We start from the raw sequence: 22,532 nt of genomic DNA on the forward strand, positions 1-22,532 counted from the left end.
TTTAATTGATTTGTGCTAAACAGCAGCTATAAGTTGTTCTAACATGCATGAAAATGGTACAGATGGATTCCTTGAATTTTTCTGATAATTTTTCATATATAAATTATTTAATTTGGAGTTACGGTTAATTTTCTATGATTTATTGAAGTTTAGGGCATTTTCTGAAATTTCCTGAATAATAATAAATCCAGAAATGAATTATGGCGTCAGCACCACGTCACTGTGACGTCAGCAGGGTCAACTGGGCTGGCTCGGGTCAAACCTGACGTGTGGGGGCCACACGTCAGTGACACAGGACCTAATCCCGGTCAAACCCAGCGCTGACTGGGGTTTGACCAGGGGTGGGGCCCACAGTCAGTGGCCTAGGGGGTTGGTTAGTGCGTCATTAGTGGCTAATGACAGCGCCACGTCACTGGCCACCGGAGTTCGGCCGGCGGCGACCCGAAACGCGGCGGATGTTCATCGGGGTTGCGCTACGGGCGGCGGCTGGACGCGCGAAGGCCACCAGAAGGTAGCCCGTACACGACCGCACCTAGCTGGCTGCACGAGGGGCCGCGGGGTGGCCGGAGACGACGACGGCGAGCACTTCCGCGGTGGCCGGAGTTCGGGCTGGGGCAGGGACGCGGCTGCAGCGCTCGAGTGAGCAAACGGAGTGGAGAGGCATCCTCCTGGAGGCGCCAGGAGCGTGTCAGTGCCCCTGGTGCGAGCAGGAGAGGCTCGGGAACGCGGGCTCGCCGGCCATGGCGGACGGCGGCCTCGGGTGACCTCGGGGCTACGGCTAGAGGGCGGGAGCAAGCAAGGGGGCAGAGGGGAAATGCTCAGGGGCTCACGGTGAGTTCGAAGAGAGGGTCGGCGTGCTCGGGGAGGCGACGGAGACGGCGAATCGGCCGGCGATCTTCGATGCCCGTCGGTGAAGATGGCGGCAATGGCGTCACTGCAGGGCTCCTGGTGTTGCTTGGAGCGGTGGGGAGGAAGAGTAGGTCGAGGCAGAGCTTTGGGAGGCGTCGGGGAGACGAGGAGGTGGTTGTGGCCGCGGCGAACGGCGTCGGTGGCGACGGGGCTCCGCTCGGTGGAAGAGAGAGGGAGCCATAGAAGGGGGGGAGAAGGCACGGGGAGAGTGCGAGGCCTGGGAGGGTGCGTGGCATCGCGGACGGGGTCCAGGGCGACGAGAAGAAGCAGGAGGTGGCCAGGGAAGCAGGAGGTGGCCGAGGCCTCTCGGGCGCGCGTCACGCCTCGGTCCTTCTGGCGAGGAGGAAGACGACAGGGGGAGTGGAGATGGGCTGGGCCGTGCTGGGCCAGGTAAGTGGCGCCAGGTAACTTCCTTCTCTCTCTCTCTTTTATTTCTTTTCTATTTCTGTTATTTTGTTTTTGATTGGATTTAAAATACCAAATCATTTTATAAAATCCTGGAAACAATTGTGGGTGCTTTCTGAATTATTTCAGTGACCCTTAACAATTTCCAACATTTATTTGAACATTTAAATTATTTATAGTATTTAAATGCCCAAGGTCAAATACAATAGGATTTAATTCAAAAATCTAGAATGGCCTAGAAATATGTGCATCATTGATGGCAGGGGTTTTCACCTTAAACAAAAATAATGAACTTTTCTAAAGGGCATTCTGGGTTTATTGAAAATATTTTTATTTTGATCCTAATTGCATTTTATTTAGTGCTAGGGTTTGTCATCCCCATTTCAAGTTTCATAAAATTTAAACATGTTGCATGGATGCTAAAGCAAAAACAAACAAGGGCTGATCTGGGGTTGTGACAGCTCACCCCCACTAAACAAAAATCTCGTCCCGAGATTCAAGCGTAGGGTAAGGTGAAGGGGGAACGCAAACTAGTACAATCTTCACGATCCAGGTTGCACTTCAACTGAACGTTGATTTGTTCACCATCATTTCTCGAAGTCTTGCTCTGAGAACTCCAACTAACATGACAACGAGAGGAAAGGAAAGACCCTAAAGGAATCGTTCTTCTCGGAGGTCGAACAACTCAAGAGTAACTCTCGGGATGAGACATAGCAACATCTCTTGAGCTGAGAGACGAAGCACAGATCTGAAGAAATGGAGTGAGACAGATGACGAGGGTTCACTAGGTAGACAACAACTTCACGCTTAAGGTGGTAATCAGTTGTCAACGTAGCGAGGAGTTGAATTGCCATGATACCATAACGATGCACCTTAGGGAAGGTGACTCGTAGATATATCCCCTTAAGTGGCAAAAAGAATTACCTTTGATTCAGAGATCATTGAAAACCTTTATACCAACCTAAGGCAATTCTCAAGCGATCGTTTGGAGGGGGTCAGTAGAATGGCATACTCGGACTTGGATGATGTGGATTACCTTGTTGAAGACAACGTAATGGATGAATTTGCTTATCATCGGAAATGGAAGAGACCCATGGTAGAATGGCACAATGGCGGTGCAAGCTGGGAACAGAATGCAAATGCTGGGAATGATTCTGGTAACTGGGGAAGAACCCAACAATAGAGAGTGAATTCACTATTTGAATAGGCCATAGCATTGCCGAGGAAACTGAGAGCAAACCCAGTTAGTACCGATGATAACACGTAGCGCTTGTGCGTGCTCTCAAGAACTTGAGCATTTCCATAATCATCAAGGTTTTACCAACATCCGTGTCAAGGGTCCGGTAACACAACTTACTACCATGATGAATGGTGATGGAGGATGCAGATGCAAAGGAAGATAACACCTTCTCAGATTTCACCCTTGGCGGGGCCAAGGAAATAAAATCTGGATGATCGACCGAGAGACATTTAGCACTCCGCTTCTAATGTTCTCCTTGATGTGCTAGTGTAACCCATTCATAGATATGGTTTGATATCTAAAACATCAAGTAAAAAGGTCGGACTTCGGGAACACAAAAATCCATAGGGGCAACTAGGGAGTAAATCCTACGAAATCCCTATGGGGAGGTGGCCAACTTCTTCAATCAAGATACTGCAATAATAGGTCTTTCGGCTGGGAGGTGCTGGCCACGACATCCACTTTATCAGTTATCGAGGGACCAATATTATAGTTCTTGGGAAATGTTCCAAACCATCATATCTGCCTGAGATTCAGATCTGGTTGGTGTCAGGATATTCCAGACTCATCGAGTCTAGGAAGATAAATGAAAGGTTGCAACACAATTCGACGAGATAACGTTGCGAGATTCTCGGAAAATGAACTACGATAGCAAACTCCAAAACATGAGTTGGTTCTGCTACACACGTGTGAACACGATGTCCTAGACAAGCATGACCACGTGGTAGTCTTACAATAAAACACTACCGAGTTCTGGTTGGGAACCATCAGCGAGGATATCGAAGTTCTTTCATAAGTCCGGATTAGCTCTTATGAAGGAACTCCTTCTCCTTGAACAAATCAATCAGTGGCTTGGTGTGCTCGGGACACCTATGGAATGGAGGTTGCAAGTCTCCGAACCACAGAATACTTCGCACGTATGCATGACTGATTTGGGATGATTCCAGAGGAAGCAAAACTAACTTTCTCAATTCACGGCGGCAACTTTCACCAAATGCACGTGTATAAGAGGAAGTCACTCCTTACAACGGACATGCTTCATGAGCTAGCATGAAAAAATGCTTTCAAAAGTTTCCAACACTAACTTATTGTCCAACAAAATCATGGAGGAGATAAGGATGTTGTCAATGGGCTCAACAACTATTCATCTGGGTTTCCTTTTAAAAGGAATTCCATAGTTAAGTGAACAAGTGATAGCATTGGTCAGACCCAAAGGATATAATGGTGTATGCTCGAGGGATCAACCACGAGTAAGACAACATTACGAATATCGTTGGTTCTGATTTGATTTGACGATAGCCCATACTCAATCAAGGGTTCGGGTAAGATAATAGATCCAACAATCGATCACAGGGACCAATCGATGAAGATATCACCTTTCTTCAACACACACTACACAAGAATATCCCTTTGGAACGGACTAAGTCAGGCAAGCTTTTATCTTCCAACTCTCCAAGTTGTTGTCTAGCTTAACCAACTAGCTCCGGGATATCCATCACAGATTCTTGGAGAAAGGGTGGTTCACAAGAACCCGACTTGATCACGAGCTCAACATAGCAGTCAGGTGACAACCTGGTAATACTTCCGAGAAGATATTCGGAAAATCACGAACCACCGGTATGTTACTAAGCTTGAGAACAATCTCGCTTTTGAGGGCAAGACGATATGATCAAATGAGTGAGGACTTGACAAGATCCTAACTCATCAATCGAAGGGTGCACCGAAATAAGGACTAGGTAGCACGATCAGTCTTAGAAGGATGATTCAAAAACCAACATACTAAGAATGAAATTATTATCCTTTAACTACCAAGCAACGAGGTTGCTGGGAGTATTGATTTCACACATCACAATTCATTTGTCGGTATTCCGGTTGCATCAACACGAGGGCCGAGGAACGACTAATGATGGTGAGAAGTATCACTACGTCAAAATTCATGAGAGTTGGTGCAGTTCTCATGACAATTCTGACATAAAGGGGGTAATACTCCAAAGTAGAACAGAACCAAAAGCTGGATTGGCATTTGATCTGCGGAATACAACTACTTTGACCCAATCCTAGATATGGATGAGGTACTGGAGTTTGTTTCTCCAAGTCATTCAGGACAGAATGGCTTGACGGACCACAAGGGTAATAGGCATCGATAAACGAATGCATGCATACCCTTGACTATCAATTGATAGACGAAGGTCAGTAGACAACTAAAGAGGGACAACTCAAAGGAACATATAATTTTCTGAGTTGTGGATGCATAGATTAGTATGTCGAGCGAGATCAACATTTCTTCCAGATAACCCATGCAGAGAGGTAGGACTGGCAGAGTCATGATTTATGAATGGAGATCTCCTCAAGAGTACTCTAATTGTGATCTTTTGATCCAATAAACATCTGCCATAAGCGGTCTATAGTATTTGGAAGAAGGAAATACCACGGACCTCGAGGACTATCGCAAAGTTTCTAATATCCTGAAGGAACTAGCAAACACTATCAACATGAAGTAAGTAGAGTGAATCTCGGGTTCAAAACCCAGAAATAGAATACCTACTACTAAGTAGCATCACGGGATGCTTCCGAGAATAAAGGCCAGAATCATCACACTGGGAACACAGATCATGGCTAGACCACTAGATGATCCCCTAAGCACTTAGGGTCATAATAATAATTCCAACATATATGTCGAGGCAATAATTACCTCAACACACCGATTAGTGTGGTTAATCTGGCCCAAAGGAACATCGAAGCAGGAGGAAGGAATTTGCAAATTGCTTCAAACTATTTAGAAACCTGGGATGACTCGGACAGCATAACAGCTGTAAATGCTCAGAAAAGATTTGAGACATACTACAAAATGGTGGCATAACCACTCAGAAGCACAATATCAAGGTTCCGAGATCAACAATTAACATACGGAGGTAGTAGGAACTGAACTGAGACTTAAATCGAACAATCTTATAAGTCTGCGGATTAGTAACACGTGATCCTGATAGAAAGAAGAGAAAGTCTAGTTCTTAATCCCCGTAGAGGAGAAGATGATGACTCAGATCAGAAGGCCATGAGGTATAAGGAGTAAAAAGAGCCTTACGTTCCATCCCACAATCAATTCCCTTATATAACTAAAGAATTTCTAGACTCAACTTCGACCAGTTTGGCTTGGTAATCCTACAGGCAGTCAAGCTCTGATACCAACGCTGTCAGGACCCCGACTCAATGCCACATCGATCTAGCATGTAACACCTCATATCACTTTGCGGCCTCACGCACGGTATTCCCACGGGTGTCGCCTTACCTTAGCCCGGGACCATTTGCGCCTTTTGGCACATGTATATGACAGTGTCGCTAGCATCCATATGATAAGGAGCCCGGGCTGACATGGCTAGTCGTAAACCCAAAGTGGCACAGACTTACAGGGAGAGGCATCCATGACCCAGCATCGAACGTGTCGGTCATCAGCGAGTGAATCCAGGCTGTAGCACTGGGCTAGCAGGACTCCGGTGAACCGGGCTGTAGCAGGCTAACAGGACTCCGGTATTCATCGCGTGACATTTCCCCGAAGGGACAGACACAGGAACGAAGAAGGACACATGCCGGCCAGCCTAAGTGTTCCGGAGCAGTAGCAAGCTACCATGGCTCGGTGGAAACACTAGGAGACATTTCCCGGTAAGAGAGGCTACTAAAGATAAACAACTAGATAGTCAGATCCCACACATACCAAGCATTTCAATAACAAACACACAATATGCTCGATATGTGCAAACACAACATGGCATCACAACATGACTCTACGACTCAAGTATTTATCCAATAGGCTCCGAGGAGCGAGATATTACAAACATGAGTCTCATGACCCAACATTCAGAGCATACAAATAAAAGCACAAGCGGAAGCTATCATGTCTGAGTACAGACATCTATAAATGAGAAAGGCTGAGAAGCCTGACTATCTACCAGATCCTGCCGAGGCACAAGATCGTAGCTGAGGTAACAAGCTAAACATCGAAGTCCACGCGGAACTACTAGCGAGACCGAAGTCTCTCTGCAAAAACATAAAATAGGCAAACGTGAGTACAAATGTACCCAGCAAGACTTACATCAGGACTAACTACATATGCATCATTATCAACAAAGGGGATGGTGGGGTTTAACTGCAACAAGCCAGCTTTGACTCGGAGGCTATCCTGAATACGACTGCAAGTAACTCTTTTGAGGTGGCGCACACGAGTCCACATATTCACCATATCAATACACCACTATGGATCCGCTCCCATCTCCCTACGAGAACGCCATCCATAGCACTCACGCTTATCTTGCGTATTTTAGAGTATCCACTTTCACTTGTCTATGAACTGATACAAGCAACCCAGAAGTCCTTTTCCGCGGACACGGCTATTCGAATAGATCATATTAACCCTGCAGGGGTGTACTTCTTCACACATGCTCTCACCACTTACCGCCGTTTACACGACATGTACTCGGCAACCTTCAAGCGGAAGCCCAACGTGGGTGTCGGCCACGGCCTACCTAAACACTCAAGTCTCTAGTCCAGGTTTATCGCCTATTCGGGTTCCATCCATGAGGAGATCCGGCCGGAGTTTCGCTCACAGCCCCAAACGATGTGAACAGGGTTCCGTGACACCAAACGGGTGCCCGGTTTACCCGGCCACGTGCCTACCTCATCACAGCCCACCCCTACGGTCAGCGCTGCCCACGGCCTCCAGCATACTACAAACACCAGAAACTACTTGCAACTCCTGGACAGAGGACAAGGGTGATTAAGAAGCCGAGAGGGTCCATTGGTTTCGGGCCCAATGCGTGGTAGTAGCTGAATCATGGATCACAAACACAGAACTCAGTTCCTGAGGACGGCTGCAATGAGACAACCCACCATGTACTCCTACATGGCCTCTCACCGCTACCTTTACCAAATCGTATTCACACACTTAGCTCACACACAGTAGGACATGTTCACACACCTCTGATTCATCCCCGATGAATCAGACCTGACTCAACTCTAAGCAGTAGCAGGCAGGACAAACAAGCATGAATGAGTAGGCACAACAGGGCTCAAACAATTCCTACTCATGCTAGTGGGTTTCATCTATTTACTGTGGCAATGACAGGTCATGCAAAGGATAAAGGGGTTCAGCTACCGCAGCAAGTAACAGATGAATCGATGTTGTCCTAATGCAGTAAAAGAGAGCAGGAGCGAGAGAGTGGGATTTTATCGGAATGAACAAGGGGATTTTGCTTGCCTGGCACTTCTGAAGATAACATTGAGTCTTCATCAGTGTCAACGATCACAACGTCGGAACATCGTCCACCGGGAGGGGACAAATACCGGCAACACAGAAGGGAACACAATCAATGCAATGCACAATATGATGCATGATCATGACATGGCAAAATGAATGTGTTTTGGGCTAATGCAACTAGCAACAGATTAAATGAAGTTGGTTTGAATACAAGATTCAAATTCAAACTCCATATGTGATTATTCAAATGCCATTTAATTGATTTGTGCTAAACAGCAGCTATAAGTTGTTCTAACATGCATGAAAAAGGTACAGATGGATTCCTTGAATTTTTCTGATAAGTTTTCATATATAAATTATTTAATTTGGAGTTACGGTTAATTTTCTATGATTTATTGAAGTTTAGGGCATTTTCTGAAATTTCCTGAATAATAATAAATCCAGAAATGAATTATGGCGTCAGCACCACGTCACTGTGACGTCAGCAGGGTCAACTGGGCTGGCTCGGGTCAAACCTGACGTGTGGGGGCCACACGTCAGTGACACAGGACCTAATCCCGGTCAAACCCAGCGCTGACTGGGGTTTGACCAGGGGTGGGGCCCACAGTCAGTGCCCTAGGGGGTTGGTTAGTGCGTCATTAGTGGCTAATGACAGCGCCACGTCACTGGCCACCGGAGTTCGGCCGGCAGCGACCCGAAACGCGGCGGATGTTCACCGGGGTTGCGCTACGGGCGGCGGCTGGACGCGCGAAGGCCACCAGAAGGTAGCCCGTACACGGCCGCACCTAGCTGCTGCACGAGGGGCCGCGGGGTGGCCGGAGACGACGGCGGCGAGCACTTCCGCGGTGGTCGGAGTTCGGGCTGGGGCAGGGACGCGGCTGCAGCGCTCGAGCGAGCAAACGGAGTGGAGAGGCATCCTCCTGGAGGCGCCAGGAGCGTGTCAGTGCCCCTGTTGCGAGCAGGAGAGGCTTGGGAACGCGGGCTCGCCGGCCATGGCGGACGGCGGCCTCGGGTGACCTCGGGGCTACGGCTAGAGGGCGGGAGCAAGCAGGGGGGTAGAGGGGAAATGCTCAGGGGCTCACGGTGAGTTCGAAGAGAGGGTCGGCGTGCTCAGGGAGGCGACAGAGACGGCGAATCGGCCGGCGATCTTCGATGCCCGTCGGTGAAGATGGCGGCAATGGCGTCACTGCAGGGCACCTGTTGTTGCTTGGAGCGGTGGGGAGGAAGAGTAGGTCGAGGCAGAGCTTTGGGAGGCATCGGGGAGACGAGGCGGTGGTTGTGGCCGCGGCGAACGGCGTCGGTGGCGACGGGGCTCCGCTCGGTGGAAGAGAGAGGGAGCCAGAGAAGGGGGGGAGAAGGCACGGGGAGAGTGCGAGGCCTGGGAGGGTGCGTGGCATCGCGGACGGGGTCCAGGGCGACGAGAAGAAGCAGGAGGTGGCCAGGGAAGCAGGAGGTGGCCGAGGCCTCTCGGGCGCGCGCCACGCCTCGGTCCTTCTGGCGAGGAGGAAGACGACAGGGGGAGTGGAGATGGGCTGGGCCGTGCTGGGCCAGGTAAGTGGCGCCAGGTAACTTCCTTCTCTCTCTCTCTTTTATTTCTTTCCTATTTCTGTTATTTTGTTTTTGATTTGATTTAAGATACCAAATCATTTTATAAAATCCTGGAAACAATTGTGGGTGCTTTCTGAATTATTTCAGTGACCCTTAACAATTTCCAACATTTATTTGAACATTTAAATTATTTATAGTATTTAAATTCCCAAGGTCAAATACAATAGGATTTAATTCAAAAATCCAGAATGGCCTAGAAATATGTGCATCATTGATGGCAGGGGTTTTCACCTTAAACAAAAATAATGAACTTTTCTAAAGGGCATTCTGGGTTTATTGAAAATATTTTTATTTTAATCCTAATTGCATTTTATTTAGTGCTAGGGTTTGTCATCCCCATTTCAAGTTTCATAAAATTTAAACATGTTGCATGGATGCTAAAGCAAAAACAAACAAGGGCTGATCTGGGGCTGTGACACCCGATGCATTGGTGTGACCGGTCATACGGCCATGTTAGTCCGAGTGATGATCGAGACGGGTTACCGTTGGTATCTCGAATACACGGTCGAAGAGCAGTTTCGAGATTTTAACCAAAGCCAGTATCTTTGCACCGTCCGGATATTTCCCTCTTATCCTGGTTCTACCGAGGCTCTTCACTGTTCCTATGGGCTCGGTGTTACTATTGAGATGGCTGTGCAAGATGCGGCTTATTCTATGATGACCATCATGCGAGTCAGGACTGGCCTGCTTCGCAACACCGACTTTCGGTATATGCCAGCTTCACTTCCTGGAGCGCACGGTTATCTCCGGGCTATCTATGCTGACCCTAGTCAGGAGGACTCACTAACTCGCACCACTGTTGAGTTGCTCGAGGATAAGGACCGAGAGAATTGGGCCTTGAGAATGGAGCTTTTCAACACCCGCGCCGATCATTGGGCCACCTTGACTCGGTTTGCACCGGCTGTGCAAGCTGGATGCATGGATATGAGAGATCTGTACCCTGTTAGGTCTGCTCTGCCAGATATGATGGATTGGCGTGATGTGGGAGGCATCACCCCACCTCGTGGCCCTTTTGGTCCACAAGCTCCTCAGGACCGTTTGTTTCCGGATGCTCACGTTGAACTTCCAGGCTATGGAGGAGACTTCTATGAGAACTACAACGGAGATGACTGAGATAGTAGTAGATCCACTAGGTATTGTAATAGTTGTATTTCCACCGTCCTGCGTGACTTGTGGAATATGACTTAGCGTGTAGTAATTCCGGGGGTATAGGAAAAATAATGTATAGGAGCTTGGGATGCCTCCGATGATATGTAATCCTCCTCTCACCGTAGTAGTACTTGTTGGTCTTGTACTAAACCTCGTATGGTGTGTATGACGATGGAATAAAAGAAGTAGTTTCTGTATCTACCATGTCATACGGATGATCATCTTGCATTCTGAGTTGTCCATTACATTCTACATTCTATGTCGGAATCTTGTCATTTTGGACTAAACCATTGTCTTGTTTTTCCTAGGATGGTCAACACCCGCAACGACCCTGCTCCCCCAGAGCAGGCCGAAGGCAGCAGAGTTGGGGATACAAATCTGCCTCACCCTCCCTCTCTGGCAGAAGTTATGCTAGAGGCTGAGAGAAACAAGCGGGAGACCAACCGTTTGTTGGAGCGTATTGAACAGAACACAGCACACCATCAGAGGACTAACTTGGTGTCACTCAGTGATTTCATCAAGTTACATCCACCCACGTTCCACCACTCCGTCGAGCCTCTCGACGCTGATGACTGGCTTTGCAGTATTTCTCACAAACTGCGTTCTGCGCTAGTAGCTGAGGCTGACAAGGTCACCTTTGCTGCATATCATCTTGAAGGCCCCGCCAGTCTATGGTGGGAGAATTATGGAGCTATGCGCCCAGCGGACCATGTCACTACTTGGGCTGAATTCAGCGAGGCTTTCCGTGAACATCACATTCCGGAGGGTCTCATGGACCGTAAACGTGAGGAGTTCTGTAGTTTCACTCAAGGTCGACTCTCTGTTGACGCTTACAGCAGGGAGTTTGGTAACCTTGCCCGTTATGCAACGGAGGAAGTTTCCACTGATGCCAAGAAGCAGGCAAGGTTCCGTAAGGGACTTAGTCCTGAGCTTCGCCGCGACCTCCGTCTGCATGAGTGCACATCTTTTCAGAAGCTTGTTAACAAGGCCATTAGTGCTGAGACTGGTCAGACTGATTATGAAGCAACATGCAAGCCTGGCCATGACTTGGGTTCCTCATCCGGTGCTGGTCCTCAGAAGCGCCGCTTGTGGGTGCCTAACACTGCCCTGCCACCCAGGTTCACACCGAGGCCATCCTTCCAGGCGCCTCGCCCAGCTCAGCCATATGCACCAGCCAAGTCCTATGGTGGTCCAACCAACAATGCTCCTCCACGTACCAGTTCCGTGACTTGTTTCAAGTGTGGGGAATCAGGTCACTATATGTGCGAGTGTCCCCAAACCAACCCCAACCAGACAGCAAAAACTGTTGGCCGCGGCAAGCCGACAGGGAAAGTGTTCTACGCCAAGCCGGCCACCACTACCCGTGGCCATGTTAATTGTGTTTCTGCGTAAGAGGCTCAAGAAGATCCCAACGTCGTTCTTGGTACGCTCCTTGTTAATTGCCACCCGGCATCTGTTCTTTTCGATACAGGAGCATCTCATTCATTTATATCCGAGAGCTATGCTCGTCTACATAACACCACATTCTGTGAGATGCCCACCTCTATGGTAATTCAAACTCCGGGATCCAAATGGCAAACTTCTAGAGTAAGCCATGGAAATGAAATTCAAGTCGACAGACTTGTTTTTCTCGCATCCTTGATAGCCCTCAAATCTTCGGATATTAATATCATCTTGGGTATGGACTGGATGTCAGCCCATCATGCCAAAATTGATTGCTTCTCTAGGACTGTTCAACTCACCCATCCTTCGGGGAAGATAGTCAATGTCTTGACCTGAATAGCCAAGCGACAGTTATATTCTCTTAACGCCAGCCCTTTGCCAGACCTTGAGGATGTTCCGGTAGTCCGTGACTTTCCGGATGTCTTCCCTGAGGAATTTCCAGGTGTTCCACCTGACAGAGATGTCGAATTCGTGATAGATCTCATTCCAGGAACTGTCCCGATTGCCAGAAGACCCTTCAAGATGGCACCTTTTGAACTAGCCGAGCTTAAGAAACAACTCGATGAGTCCTTGAAAAAGGGTTTCATCCGACCTAGTTCATCTTCTTGGGCTTGCCCCGTCCTCTTCGTCAAGAAGAAGGATGGTACGGACCGGATGGTTGTAGATTATCGACCTGTCAACTTGGTCACAATTAAGAACAAGTATCCGCTCCCCAGGATCAATGACCTGTATGATCAGCTCGCTGGATCCTCAGTCTTCTCTAAAATGGATTTGAGGTTGGGCTACCATCAAATCAAAATCAGAAATGGGGACATTCCGAAAACGGCCTTTGTTACTCATTATGGCCAATACGAGTACACCGTCATGTCCTTCGGTTTAACCAACGCTCCAGCCACCTTCTCTCGGTTGATGAACTCAATCTTCATGGAGTATTTGGATAAATTCGTCGTGGTTTACCTCGATGATATATTCATCTACTCCAGGAACGAGGAAGAACATGTCGAACACCTAAGGCTAGTGTTGAAGAAACTTCGAGAGCATCGCCTTTATGCCAAATTTTCTAAATGTGAATTCTGGTTGTCAGAAGTGACCTATCTTGGACATGTAATTTCTGGTAAAGGCATTGCTGTTAACCCTGAGCGAGTTCAAGCCGTCCTTAATTGGACTCCACCTGAATCGGTCAAGAAAGTTCGGAGTTTCCTTGGCCTAGCGAGCTATTGTCGTCGCTTTGTCGAGAACTTCTCCAAAGTTGCAAAACCTCTAACTGAACTCCTCAAGAAAGATAAAAAGTTCGAGTGGACTCCACAATGTGAGCACAGTTTCCAGGAACTAAAAAGACGTTTAACCTCTGCTCCCGTACCGGTACCACCGGATTTTTCCAAGGATTTTGTTATCTACTGCGACGCCTCGTGACAAGGACTAGGCTGTATTCTCATGCAAGATCGACACGTAATTGCTTATGCTTCACGGCAGTTACACCCACATGAGGAAAACTACCCCACTCATGATCTAGAGCTTGCAGCTGTAGTCCATGGACTCAAAACATGGCGACATTACCTTCTCGGTAATGTTGTGAAATCTACACTGATCACCAAAGTCTGAAGTATATATTCACCCAACCGGATTTAAATCTCAGGCAAAGATGTTGGGTCGAGTTGATCACAGATTTCGACTTAGGAATAACTTACACCCCAGGGAAAGCCAACGTCATGGCTGATGCGCTAAGTCGTAAATCTTATTGTAACAACCTGATGTTACAACAAAGTCAACCGCTTCTCCATGAGGAATTTCGGAAGCTTAACCTTCACATTGTTCCTCAAGGATTTCTTTCCACGTTGGTGGCAAAACCTACTCTTACGGATCAAATCATCGCTGCCCAAAAGCGAGATAAGGGAATATCTAAGATCAAGGAGAACATTGCTAGCGGAGGTTCTAGATGTTTCTCCACAAATGATCATGGTGTTGTGTACTTTGAGAACCGTTTAGTGGTTCCCAAGAACCAGCATCTACGGCAGTTGATCCTTAAGGAGGCTCATGAATCTCCTCTCACCATTCATCCCGGTAGTACCAAGATGTATCAGGACCTACGCCAGAGGTTCTGGTGGACTAGGATGAAGAGAGAAATTGCTCAGTATATTGCTAATTGCGACGTCTGCCATCGTGTAAAAGCAGAGCATCAACGGCCTGCTGGCACCCTTCAACCCCTAGCTATTCCTGAATGGAAATGGGATAAAATTGGTATGTACTTCATTACCGGTTTTCCCAGGACCAAGAGAGGGAATAACGCTATCTTCGTCGTTATCGACCGTCTTTCCAAAGTGGCCCATTTCTTACCTGTTCGTGAGAGTATAACTGCTAGTCAGTTAGCAGACTTGTACATCTCCCGAATAGTGTCTCTCCATGGTGTTCCTTTGGAAATTAACTCGGATCGAGGAAGTCTTTTCACCCCTCGATTTTGGGAAAGTTTCCAAAATGCTATGGGAACCCGCCTTTCTTTTAGTACCACTTTCCACCCTCAATCAAGTGGTCAAGTGGAACGCGTCAACCATATTCTAGAAGACATGCTTCGAGCTTCTGTTATCTCATTCGGAATGGAGTGGGAGAAATGCCTTCCATTTGCCGAATTTGCTTATAACAACAGCTATCAATCCAGCTTGGGCAAAGCCCCTTTTGAAGTTCTCTATGGACGAAGGTGTCGAACGCCTCTTAACTGGTCAGAAACCAGGGAAAGACAATTCTTTCGCCCGGATATGATTCAGGAAGCAGAAGAGCAAGTTCGCATCGTTCGTGAAAAGTTGAAAACAGCCCAATCTCGTCAAAAGAGTCAATATGACCGAAAACATAAGGCTATGACTTTTGAGGTTGACGAGAAGGCTTACCTTCGGGTTACTCCTCTGAAGGGAACCCATCGCTTCGGTATCAAGGGCAAATTGGATCCTCGTTACATTGGACCTTTTCGCATTCTCGCAAAACGAGGAGAAGTTGCCTACCAATTGGAACTACCTCCGCATCTCTCCAGAGTCCACGACGTCTTCCACGTTTCTCAACTCAGGCGTTGCTTCTCGGATCCTATCCGTGGAGTAGACCACGAAACGCTTGATCTCCAAGATAATCTCACGTATCGAGAGTACCCCGTTCGTATCCTCGATCAAGCTGAGCATACCACTCGACGTCATAATATCAAGTTTCTCAAGGTTCAATGGTCGCACCATTCTGAGAATGAAGCAACTTGGGAAAGGGAGGATCGTCTTCGACTCGAGTATCCCGCCTTCTTCCCGGAGGAACCCAAATCTCGGGTCGAGATTCTTTTGAGTGGGGGTGAGTTGTCACACCCTAGCTAGTTCATGCATTAGAGTGTTGCATCATGTCTATCCTTTCATCAGAAACTTGAAATGGGGATGTCAGAACCCCCAGCCCCCTCTGAAACCAACTAGGGTTTACTAAAATCTTTTTCAATGAACCTAAAATGCCCTTCTAAAATGTCCATCATTTTTGTCTTGGTTCAGAACCTCTGCCAAAAGTGTTGCACAATTTTCTAGGTCATCTTAGGATCTTTGAATTAAATGATAAATATTTGAATTTGGGCATTTAAAATTATATAAAATATTTCAAATGCTCAAATATTCCTAAACTGAAATGTTTCATGTTGGAAATATTCCAACTTTGGACCAGGAGCAGTTTGGTGATTTTAGGAGTTGCCTAGGTATTTTTAATAATTCAACAAAGTTGCAGAAAAATAGAAAAAGAAAAAAAACAGAAAGGAAGGACTTACCTAGCGCCTGCAACCCGGCCCACCTGCCGGCCGAGCCCAGCGCCGCGCCAGCGAGCTGCTTGCCCGGCCAAGCAGGCAGGCAAGGTGCTTGACGGCGAGCACCGCATGGGTGCCACGCACCTGCTCGCCGCCTTGCCACTCCACTCACCCGGCTAATGACGTGGATCGACCCCTCTCTCTCCCCCGAACCCCCCAGACGCCCCCTCTCCTCTCTAGCTCCTTCCCCTCGCGCTCCCCAGCCATGGCCGACGCCACCGCCGCCGCTCCATCGTCGTAGCCGCGCTCCCCGCCGCCCGTGCTCCGTTTCGTGGTGTCCAGGAGCTCCGCCGCCGTCCACTTCGTCGAGCTAACCGAGCCCCGCGTGCTCGTGAGGCCCGAGTCCACCGCACCGACCTCGCTCGAGTTCGCCGTCGCCGGAGATCCCCTTCAACGCCGTCGCCGCATCAGCTCATCCCCGACCCCGCCGGTGGCCTCTACGGGTGCTCTGTGAGCCTAGCTACCCCTCCTACCTTTCCTCTCTCGCCCCCGAGCCGTGTAGCCACCGCACGAAGATCACCCACACGCACCGCCGCGGATCTCGTCGCCGACGTGCTCCCGGCCATCCTCCGGCCACCTCACGGTGTCCAACGCACTCACCACGCTGCGTTGAGTCGAACCGTGCACTCCCTGCACCTCACCGCACACCCTAGCCCCGAATTCGCCTTCACCCGAACTCTGGTGACCGCCTAGGTCGTCGCCGGCGCCAACTCCGGCCACCCCGACCCCAACTGACTCCACCAAGAGCCACGGCTCGTCCTCAGCTCCACCCCGATGCCCTCCGCGACCCATTTGGTGGCCAGAACGGGCAAAACCACTTCCGCCGCCGCGTCGGGCTCGCTGGCCGCTAAACGCCGGTGCAGCCATTTTGAATTTGACCACGGGTGGGCCCTGGTTGACTCTGTTGAGTCAATGACAGGTGGGGCCCCCTTCTGCTAATTATCCAGATTAGTTTAAACTAAATTAAATTAGTTAATTATCCACTGACACCCTGGACCCACGCGTCAGGTTTGACCTGGACCGGGTCTGTTGACTTGCTGAGGTCAGCATGACCTCATGCTGACGCAGTAAACCTTTTCTGAAATTAAAATAAATCTAAAATGATTTATAAATTCCAGAAATTGTTGCAAACTTCAAAAATTCATATAAATTCAACCGTAGCTCCAAATCAAACAAATTATATATGAAAAATGATCAGAAAAATCCAATCTATCCATCTGTACTAGTTTCATGCATGTTTAAACAAACTAACTTGAGGTTTAGTGCAGAACAAGATAAAACACTTTAAAGGGCCATTTATGAGTTTGAAATTTGAATCTTTGGTTCAAATTGATTCAAACCCATCTGGTTTTAGTTGCATTAGCCCAACACACTCATATTGCCATGTTTCATGCATGCATCATATTGTCGCACATTGTTTAGTGATGGTTGTGTATCGGTGTTCTTTGCGGCAGGTTCTGCCTCCGAGGAGTACCGTGATTACCCTAGCGAAGAACCGTATCCGTGCATCGATCCATCAGGCAAGCAACCAACCATTTGATCATATCGATACAATCCCATGTTCTCGCTCTTGCTCTCTTTTACTGCATTAAGACAACGTGTTTCAAACTGCTGTGTGCTACGGTAGTTGAACCCATTTCCTCTGCATGACCTGTCATTGCCACAGTAATTAGATGAAACCCACTAGCATGTGTAGGAATTGATTGAGCCATATGTATGTGTTGTTCCTACCTTGCTATGCCTGCTATGCTTAGAGTCGTGTCAGGTCTGGTTCATCTGGGTGATGGGCTAGAGTGAAATGATCATGTCGGTAATGAGAGTGATGTGGTGAACACGATTTGGTAAAGGTATCGATGAGAGGCCATGTAGGAGTACATGGTGGGTTGTTTCATTGAAGCCGACCTTAAGCACTGAGATCTGTATGTGTGATTTAAGATACAGCTACTACCATGCATTGGGCCCTGAAATATGACCCCGCTCGACTTCTTATTCACCCTAGTCCTCTGTCCAGGAGTTGCAAGTAGTTTCTGGTGTTTGTAGCCTACTGGAGGCCGTGGGCAGCGCTGACCGTAGGGGTGGGCTGTGATGCGGTAGGTACGTGGCACGGTGTATCGAATACCCGTTAGGTATCTCGAGAACCCTGTACACATCGTTCGGGGCCGTATGGGAAACCTCGGCCGGACTCCCTGCGGATGGAACCTGGATAGGCGATAAACCTGGACTAGAGACTTAGGTGTTTAGGTAGGTCGTGGTCTACACCCACGTCGGCTTTCGCTTGAAGTCTGCCGAGCACATGTCGTGTGCAGACGCTAAGTGGTGGAAACATGTATGAAGAAGTACACCCCTGCAGGGTTAACATGATCTATTCGAATAGCCGCGTCCGCGGTAAAGGACTACTTGGTTGCTTATACAGTTCATAGACAAGTGAATGGATACTACTAAAAATCTCAAGATAAGCGTGAGTGCCGAGGATGGCTCTTCCGTAGGATGACGGAGGTGGATCCTCGGTGGTGTATTGAAGTGGTGAGTAGTGGACTCGTGTGCGCAAAACCATTTCAAGTTGGAGTCTCATAGGATAGCTTAGCCAAGAGTCAAAGCTGGCTTGCTGCAATAACTCCACCAACCCTTCTTGATATCGTGCATGTATGTAGGATCTGACGTAAGTCTTGCTGGGTACCTTTGTACTCATGTTGCTATAATTTACATTTTACAGAAGGTGCTGCAACCCCTTTTGATGGGTTCTTCGTAGACGTTGACATCGACGAGTAGACTAAGGCCCAGGTGGTAATCCTGAGCTTGTGAAGGTCCACGTAGTATAGCTAGGCTTTCCAAGCCTCTTTTATTTTACTAGTTGTCTGTACTCAGACAAGTTACTTCCGCTGCTGGTTTGTATGACTGTATGACTTGAATGTGGGTCGTGTGACCCGTACTTGTATGTATGTTATGTATGGCTCTCTGAGCCTTTAAATAAAGTACTTGTGTCGTAGAGTCATGTTGTGATGCCTTGTTGTATTTGCACATATCGAGCATATTGTGTGTATGATTGAAATGCTTGGTATGTGTGGGATCTGACTATCTAGTTGTTTATCTTTAGTAGCCTCTCTTACCGGGAAATGTCTCCTAGTGTTTCCATTGAGCCATGGTAGCTTGCTACTGCTCCGGAACACTCAGGCTGGCCGGCATGTGTCCTTCTTCGTTCCTGTGTATGTCCCTTCGGGGAAATGTCACGCATTGAGTACCAGAGACCTGTTAGCCCGCTACAGCCCGGTTTACTGGAGTCCTGCTAGCCCAATGCTACAGCCCGGACCCACTTGCTGATGACCGACACGTTCGATGCTGGGTCATGGATGCCTGTCCCTGTAAGTCTGTGCCACTTTGGGTTTACGACTAGTCATGTCAGCCCGGGCTCCTTATCATATGGATGCTAGCGACATCATCATATACGTGAGCCAAAAGGCGCAAACGGTCCCGGGCAAAGGTAAGGCGACACCCGTGGGAATACCGTGCGTGAGGCCGCAAAGTGATATGAGGTGTTACAGGCTAGATCGATGTGACATTGAGTCGGGGTCCTGACACAGCTAGACCGTGGTTCATAAGGTGGCTTAACCGCCCCTGGATCCGCATACCTTCACCTTTTCTTTTTCATTTCAGGTTTTTCTCTTCTCGAGGCTTTTCTAATAACCTGAACATCAGACCTATTACGGTACGGATACACCAAGAAGGCAAGGAGCTTTGACGTACAAGGGAACCTGTCGGTGTCAAAACCGGCGGATCTCGGGTAGGGGGTCCCGAACTGTCCGTCTAAGGCTAATGGTAACGGGAGGCGGGGGACACAATGTTTACCCAGGTTCGGGCCCTCTCTATGGAGGTAATACCCTACTTCCTGCTTGATTTATCTTGATGATATGAGTATTACAAGAGTTGATCTACCATGAGATCGTAGAGGATAAACCCTAGGAGCTAGCTTATGATTATGATTGTTGTTGTCCTACGGACTAAACCCTCCGGTTTATATAGACACCGGAGGGGGATAGGGTTACACAGAGTCGGTTACAGAGAAGGAAATCTACATATCCGAATCGCCAAGCTTGCCTTCCACGCAAAGGAGAGTCCCACCCGGACACGGGACAAAGTCTTCAATCTTGTATCTTCATAGTCCAACAGTCCGGCATAAGCATATAGTCCGGTTGTCCGAGGACCCCTTAATCTAGGACTCCCTCAGTAGCCCCTGAACCAGGCTTCAATGACGATGAGTCCGGCACGCAGATTGTCTCGGCATTGCAAGGCGGGTTCTTCTCCAAATACTCCAAAGAAGATTTTGAACACAAGAATCGTGTCCGTCTCTGCAAAACAAATCCCACATACCACCTTAGAGAGCACAATATTCCACAAGTCTAATATGCTGACAACTTTTGCTTAGTGTGACATCATGCTGTGGCCCGGTATTTATTCAACCTGTTTTTCCCAACCTGCCACTACACGACTTGCAAGGTAGTTTTATTAGCACGTCTTGTCGAAGCAGAGATCGTGTACCCCTTATCACGGGATTCTCATCAATATGGGCGTGGATAACCCAATCGTCCCATTGGTACAACTCCTTGGTTTAGGCAAGTTCCAAATGGCTGTGTGGAGGACGCTTGACATTCATCCTCTTTATAAAGAGGTCGAGACCTGTCCTTTTATTTCCATGCCTGATCCTTCCCTTCTCCCACCTCGAGTTCCAATACCCAAGGTTTAGTCTAAGCGGTCCGGAACTTCAACCATGTACGGATCCAACCTTCAAGGCCAATGGATGGCCTCCTCTGTCACAGAGGAGGACATCAAGAAGCTTAGGGAGGCTAGGTATCTGACCGCCGAAATACTTCACAGACTTCCTGCTCAAGGGCAGGTTATCCTTACTCCTGAACCAAACAAGAGCGCCGTATTCATCTCCCACTTCCTCCGAGGGCTAGGCTTTGGTCTTCATCCCTTTGTTAGAGGGCTCATTTTCTATTACGGGAAAGATTTTCACGATCTAGCTCCAGTTTCCTTCCTTCACATCTCGACATTCATATGGCAACGGCTTCCTCCGCATTACCCCACACTTCGGCTTATGGCTCAAGACCTTCAATGTGAAGCCGAAGATGATCAGGCAACACACGGAGTGCGGAGGTGCTATAATAAGCAAAGGTGTCGATGCGTTATGGACAAAGGGCTCTTTCCCGGAATTTTCTGACCTATGGCAACGGGAGTGGTTTTACATCACCGCGCCTTGAGGGAGGAAGTGGGCGGCCGCCCTGGCCTTCCGCTCTGCCCCTCCGCCACAGCTAGCGTCATGGGTCAACAAGGGGATGGATTGGGGATCGGTTAATGACGTACAGATATTGCAAAGCTGCATTCGGGATCTCCTCAAGAGGGATATTAATCTCGTCAAAATAATTCAAGTAATGCTAGTCCGTCGGGTCCTGCCATGCCAACGTTGATCTCTCCACATGTGGGAGTTCAACCCGGAAGGACCGCGAACCATTCAGCACTTCTTCAGCGTGACGCTCCAAGGGATGTATCGATTATTCTTCGGATCACGAATAAAGTGTCCGGACACAACAGAGGATGCAGGCCTCAACTGCAACGTCCAGACACCCAGGTAAGTAACTCCGTGACCGAACATGCTGTCATTATAATTTTCACAACATTACTCTGAAAAAACACCCTCGGCCAGGACTGGATAAGAAAGGCGGAGAGGATCAGGTGTTCGGATCCTCTTCCTGAAGACTCACCGGATCATGTACTAGCCAGGATGCTGGCTCACGCACCTTATCAAGTGCCATCAGGGGAGGACAAGGAGAGGAAAGGGGAAGCCAAAGGCGGACTTCATGCTGGAGGTACGTCACGCATCTCAACCGGGGAAATTAATATCCCCGTGTCGAAGGATGAACGGGCAGGAGATTCTAGCATCCCCTCTCCCTGCGGGAAGAAAAGGACCGCCCCTGAAGACTTGGAAGAAGAGACCTCCAAACAAGGGAAGAAATCGGCATCAGAGGGCCCTACTCCACAGGGCAACATTGCTGCACAACGTCCACAGGGGGGCCAGCCGTTAAATGAGCCGTAAGTGAACAAAGGTGTCTAGTAAGCATACCCTGTTCTTTTCCTGAGAATAACGACCGAGACATATGTTTTGCAGTTCGGCTCATAGCCTTCGTCCACAATGTTCGTCATTGGGGGATCTTCTTCCGAAGATGATGGAGAGCGAAACGCCTCCTCACACCTCTCCGCCTCATGAGGCGGATGATCCTTAGGTGTCATCCCGGAGGATCTCTCCCGGTCCGCAAAGACCAGAAGGTAACTCGACCGCCCGAAGTCCGCGGCTTTTGGCTCCTAGAGAGACAAACGAGAAAAGCCCTGAACTATCCGATGTACAACCGGACACATTGACGGGTCTTCCGCAGCAGGCGGCTGTCTCTGAGGCATATCGTACCTTAATGGGTATGATGGTTAAGAAGATATCATCCGCAAAAAGCGGGTTGAATGAGGCTTTTACGAGCCTGCTAAGAGGCTTTGAGGTATGCAAAATGATATATATATATATATATATATATATATATATATATATATATATATATATTGTTGATTGTACCGTACACACAAGGTGTACATTGTATAGATAGTAGCCCCTGAGACTCTAGTTGCCATCCGCACGAGGCGAGGAGAGGATCATAGTCTTAAGTAATGATAGTGTTGATTTT

The sequence above is a fragment of the Triticum dicoccoides genome, chromosome 4B, assembly GCF_002162155.2.
Source record: "Triticum dicoccoides isolate Atlit2015 ecotype Zavitan chromosome 4B, WEW_v2.0, whole genome shotgun sequence".
Taxonomy (NCBI): domain Eukaryota; kingdom Viridiplantae; phylum Streptophyta; class Magnoliopsida; order Poales; family Poaceae; genus Triticum; species Triticum dicoccoides.